Source organism: Littorina saxatilis, unplaced genomic scaffold (genome assembly GCF_037325665.1).
Source record: "Littorina saxatilis isolate snail1 unplaced genomic scaffold, US_GU_Lsax_2.0 scaffold_3425, whole genome shotgun sequence".
Lineage (NCBI taxonomy): Eukaryota > Metazoa > Mollusca > Gastropoda > Littorinimorpha > Littorinidae > Littorina > Littorina saxatilis.
The window spans coordinates 1-6,307 of record NW_027127003.1 but is presented as its reverse complement, the minus strand read 5'-3'; the positions used below and the strand labels follow the sequence as shown (position 1 = coordinate 6,307).

The window sequence follows — 6,307 nt, the reverse complement described above, 5'->3', positions numbered from 1 at the left end:
TTTTGCAGGGATCACGTGACCGACACTGAAATAAGCTAGGGTACCCTCAAAATTGACCGGACAAAAACGGAAGGGACCAACTGAAAGAAATCTCGTGTCCATTAATTTCGGTCTGGAGTTTACTGATGAAAAGCGGAACTAAACAAAACAGGCGCTAAGATCCTGAAATAAAGCAAAACCAAGAAGAGAAAAAAAAGCATTGTTTGTTTACTCACATTCTTTCTTTCTTTATTTGGTGTTTAACGTCGTTTTCAACCACGAAGGTTATGTCGCGACGGGGAAAGGGGGGAGATGGGATAGAGCCACTTGTCAATTGTTTCTTGTTCACAAAAGCACTAATCAAAAAGTTGCTCCAGGGGCTTGCAACGTAGTACAATATATTACCTTGCTGGGAGAATGCAAGTTTCCAGTACAATCAATCAATCAATCAATCAATGAGTCTTATATCGCGCATATTCCGTGGGTACAGTTCTAGGCGCTCTGCAGTGATGCCGTGTGAGATGAAATTTTATACGGCCAGTAGATTGCAGCCATTTCGGCGCATATTTACCTTTCACGGCCTATTATTCCAAGTCACACGGGTATAGGTAGACAATTATTAACTGTGCCTAAGCAATTTTGCCAGGAAAGACCCTTTTGTCAATCGTGGGATCTTTAACGTGCACACCCAATGTAGTGTACACGGGGGGAGGTTCGGACACCGAAGAGAGTCTGCACACAAAGTTGACTCTGTGAAATAAATGTCCGCCGAACCTGGGATCGAACTCACGCTGACAGCGGCCAACTGAATACAAATCCAGCGCGCTACCGAGTGAGCTATATCCCCGACCCAGTACAAAGGACTTAACATTTCTTACATACTGCTTGACTAAAATCTTTACAAAAATTGACTATATTCTATACAAGAAACACTTAACAAGGGAAAAAAGAGAAAAAGAATCCGTTAGTCGCCTCTTACGACATGCTGGGGAGCATCGGGTAAATTCTTCCCCCTAACCCGCGGGGGGTGTTTACTCACATAAGGTCAATTTTCAAAAATCAAAATTTACATAAAAATGGATTGGCGAAAAATCATTTCAAAACGCGTGTGGGTTAATCACAGCAACAACAACAACAACATTGTCAAAATAATTGTAAAAGGCCACTTTGGTCATAACGCAATGCATACATCGTGAATCTTTCTGCCTTCGATGTGCGGAGAATTCAGTCCCAGGAGAACAGTTGATCTTGATCATAATGTATATCTCACTTGGAGCTTCAGCTTGCAGTCTTTCATGCGTTCTTTCAAGACGGCGTCGAAAGCCTCGCTCTGAGCCACAGTGAACGTGTTCTTCCAATCGCCCACAACACCTGCAATGACGTCATGAACATTGAATTTAATAACAACAAACGGATAGAAGTGAAGGTCATTATTACTAAAGGAATGGTTTTGTATGACATTAGAATAATTACACAGATGAGGTGTGTGTGTGTGTGTGTGTGTGTGTGTTATGCGTGTAATTGTTTTGTTTTTATAGTGATGTGTTTAGTCAGCTACAATGTAGTATCTCTTTTGAGATATTAAAGTATTATTGTATTGTATTGTATTGTATTGTATTGTTTTGTATTGTATCGGCATTGTGTGAAACTAGAAGGGAGTTTGGTGAACTCAATCCTTACATTTTGCTTGGTAAAGGCCACGTCATGCAAACTGAACGAATATGTCAAGTTAAAGGAACAGAATACAAAAATCTTCTCTCTTCTTCTTCTTCGTTCATGGGCTGAAACTCCCACGTTCACTCATGTTTATGCACGAGTGGGTTTTTACGCGTAAGGCCGTGTTTAACCCGCTGTTTAGACAGCCATACGCCGCCTTCGGGGGGAGCATGTTGGGTATTTTTGTGTTTCTATAATCCACCAAACTCTGACATGGATTACAGGATCTTTTTCGAACGCACTGGGTCTTGTGCGTGCGTGTACACACGAAGGGGGATAAGGCACTAGCAGGTCCGCACATAAGTTGACCTGGGAGATCAGAAAAATACACGATTCGAGTTACCCTCGTACATCTGGCCAAGACCTGGGGATAAAACCATTAATTTATTTATATGGGAGATTTATATAGCGCTTGACGTTCTCTAAGCGCTTTACATATTAATTTCTGCCGTGTGAGATGGCATTTTTTACACAATATCACGGATTTACATCGGCCAGTAAATCTCAAGCCATTACGGCGAATATTTACTTTTCACGGCCTATTATTCCAAGTCACACGGGTATTTGGCGGACTTTTTTTTTTTTTTTATCTATGCCTATACATTTTTGCCAGGAAAGACCCTTTTGTCAATCGTGGGATCTTTAACGTGCACATCCCATAAATGTAGTGTACACGAAGAGACCTCGGTATTTCGTCTCATCCGAAAGACTAGCACTTGAAGTTGAACCCACCACCTGGGCTTAGGAAAGGGGGAAGAAAGTTGCTTACGCCCCGACCCAGGGTCGAACTCGCAACCTCTCGCTTCCGAGGCAAGTGCACTTTACCACTCGGCCACATCTCTACTTGGACATGTGCCAAAACTCAACAGCCTCAGGTGGAATCGTGCTGGCGGGTGAAGTAACTTTTTAACGAACACGACTGACGTTCAGTGAAGTAATTCATCGAAAGAGTGCTAACTCTCCACAGGGAGTAGCCACTCTCCACAGGGAGTAGCCAGTATGGTGAGTTTTGGTATGTGTCCACGCAGAGGGAAGATCTCATCGTATACCAGCCTGGGCAGATCTGAAATGGTCAGCCGAACTGGCAGTGGCAGGACCGTGTTTTTGAATCGTGACACACACATGCACACACAGTCAGGGACGTAGCAGACCCACAACATTTGGAACGGCGAGGGGGAAAAAAGCCGATTTGCTTCCCAGGTCCATTGGTCGACGTAAGGTGGATGTGTTTGTGAACTCACTGTTTCTTCTTACATCTGTTTTTGTTCCCTGGCTGATATATGAGGATTTCATCATCATAAAAAAAAATGTAAAAGTCTAAAATTTGGTACGGCGTTCGCCGTCCCGCGTCCTACGTCCCTGTTAGTTACACACGCTAACAAAACACATACCCACACCATCCCCCTCCACCCCCACACGCATGCACACTAACAAAACAAACACACACATACACACACACACATACACACACTAACAAAACACACACGCACACACTAACAAAACAAACACACACACACACACACACATACACACACTAACAAAACACACACACGCACACACTAACAAAACACACACACGCACACACTAACAAAACACACACACGCACACACTAACAAAACACACACACGCACACACTAACAAAACACACACACGCACACACTAGCAAAACACACGCACACACTAACAAAACACACCCACACACACTAACAAAACACACACGCACACACTAACAAAACAAACACACACACACACACACACACACACTAACAAAACACACGCACACACTAACAAAACAAACACACACATACACACACACACACACACACACACACACACTAACAAAACACACACGCGCACACTAACAAAACAAAACACACACTAACAAAACACACGCACACACTAACAAAACAAACACACACATACACACACTAACAAAACACACACGCACACACTAACAAAACAAACACACACACACACACACTAACAAAACACACACGCACACACTAACAAAACAAAACACGCATACACACACACATACACTAACAAAACACACACGCGCATACTAACAAAACAAACACACACACACACACTAACAAAACACACACGCACACACTAACAAAACAAAACACGCACACACACACACACACACTAACACAAACACACACGCACACACTAACAAAACAAACACACCCACACACATACACAAACTGACACAACTCATCGGTACCTTTCCTAAACATGATCTCTGTGTGTTCCTGGTGTGGCTTCTTGTCCTCCGCCATCTTGGAAAATTCGCATTTGTCGGCAATCTTCTTGATCAGTTCCGGGTCAGGGGTCACACCAAGGAACTCCGCCAATCGCTTGATCTCCAACACAGGGGTCTTTAGTGACAGCAAATGATTGAATTACTATTTCATACAAGTCATTAGTATAACTCCTAGTGTTTCTTTATTTCTTCATTTATCATGTAAAGGAATGACATGATTCGTTATTAGTTTTGTCACATTATTATTGGTTTATTGTTTTAATGGCTTTTTTTTATAATTTATCTAATAATATATAATAATAACGGGCATTTATAAAGCGCCTTATCAGAAGTTCAAAGCGCGTGACAACAATACATGTATACAAAATTCATACAATCACTGTCCGATTCAAAACAACACATCATGCACATCTCACATCCCCAGACTCTATGCTAAGGAACTATCCGTAATGTTGTTGGAACAAGTGAGTTTTCAAATTGGACTTTAGATCATATGGTTTTGGTGAAGATTTTCAAAAATGGGTTAAGCTTTTAATGACAGACACTTTTAGTAGTATTAATCACGGAGGGTGGATTTCAGAACCGTTTCCCTTGAAGTGTGGTATAAGACAAGGTTGTCCATTTTCACCCCTGGCCTTTATATTGGCGGTGGAAATACTTGCCATTAAAATTAGGAAAAGTGATATAACGGGTGTTGAATTACCCTCAAAGGTGGGCGAGGAGAGTGCCCTAAAAATTAAACAGTTAGCAGACGATACAACAATATTTTTACAGAACAGTGGTGATGTCTTTAAAGTTAAAGATATAATAATACAGTTTGCAAAGTTTTCAGGACTGACCCTGAATGTTAATAAAACCAAAATAATGAAAATTGGACAGCATTGTGGTCAGCAAAAGTTGCCCTTTGAGTGCACAGAGAAGATTAAGATTTTAGGTATATATTTCGTAAATAATGATAGAGCAATAACTGTTGAACAGAATTGGGTATTAAGAGTTCAGAAGATTAAGAAGTTGATTAAGATATGGAGTCGACGAGATTTAAGGATTCACGGTAAAATTGTAATAATCAAATGTTTTTTTATTTCACAGCTAGTATTTGTGATGCAGACGATTGGATTGCCAGAGCGGGTTTTGACAGAGTTAAATAGATTGTTTTATAAGTTTATTTGGCAGAGAAAGTGTTCGAATAAAAAAGCATTTGAAAAAGTGAAAAGAAAAGTAATGGAGAAAGAAATAAGTGAAGGTGGGTTGAAAATGCTAAATGTGCACAGGATGCAAGAGTCTTTTTATTTACAATGGGTCGGACGTTTGTATGAAGAGAAGGGAGCAAATTGGACGTTTATACCACTATGGTTTCTGGGACATGTTGTTTCAGGGTATGGTTGTTTTGATTTGAATGTTAAACCGAGTAAGGAATTGAATTTGACAATGATTGGAAGCCCATTTTGGCAGAGGGTAGTGTGGACACACTTGAGTTACAAGCGTAGGATGGAACATGATAAGATTGATGTAAACAATTTTTATAAACAGATTTTGTGGAGCAATGATTTGATTCGGTATAAAGGGAAAATGTTGTTTTATTTGTATTGGAAAAATGCTGGGATTGAACGAGTAAGTGATTTGTTTATAGTGGAAGAAAAGAGATTGAAGTCAGCAGCAGAGGTATATATACAAATTGGAAAGAATAATGCAAATATTTTATTGGATTATTGGGCATTAATAAACGCATTACCCAAAGTATGGATTAATTGGATTGAAAATAAACATATTATTGTCCAGATGGATAAGCAATTGTTTGATGGTAGCCTGTATATGATAAAAATAAGCCAAATACGAAAAATGATAGAAAAGAAAAGTGTAGATACTGCTGTAGAAAAACCTTGTGTATATAATTTTTGGTTGAGGAAGTTTGGTGTACAAGTAGATAAGGAAATTTGGACACTTGCCCATGTTTCCAAAGAAGTGAGGTTAAGAGAATTGCAATGGAAAATCTTACATAACATATATCCAACAAATATTTTATTATGTAAAATGCAAGTCAGGGAGAATAACAGATGTTGTATTTGTTGGACGGAAGTTGATTTTGTTGAACATTTCTTTTATGAGTGCATACCGGTAAAGTTGTTTTGGACGAAGATAGAAAACTGGATAGAGGAAAAGGCTGGATTGAGGGTTAATTTTAAGATGCAGGATATAATATTTGGCTATCAAGACACAAGTTGTTGTAAAAAGATGAGAAATTTTGTAAATCACGTAATATTAATTGGGAAAATGTGTATTAGTATTTTTAGAAAGACAACTTGTCAGGGATCAGTGTTCGTAATTTTCGAGTTTCAAATATTAAGT

General features: G+C 39.6%; 1 long non-coding RNA gene across 1 annotated transcript; it reads right to left on the bottom strand.

The window, feature by feature from the left end:
* LOC138955460 (uncharacterized) lies at positions 1-4,267 on the bottom strand. The gene is made up of 2 exons (XR_011452238.1): positions 3,923-4,267; positions 1-1,350 (listed from the first exon to the last, which is right to left on the bottom strand). It is a non-coding gene; the product is annotated as an uncharacterized lncRNA (long non-coding RNA).
* Positions 4,268-6,307: the final 2,040 nt, after the last annotated feature.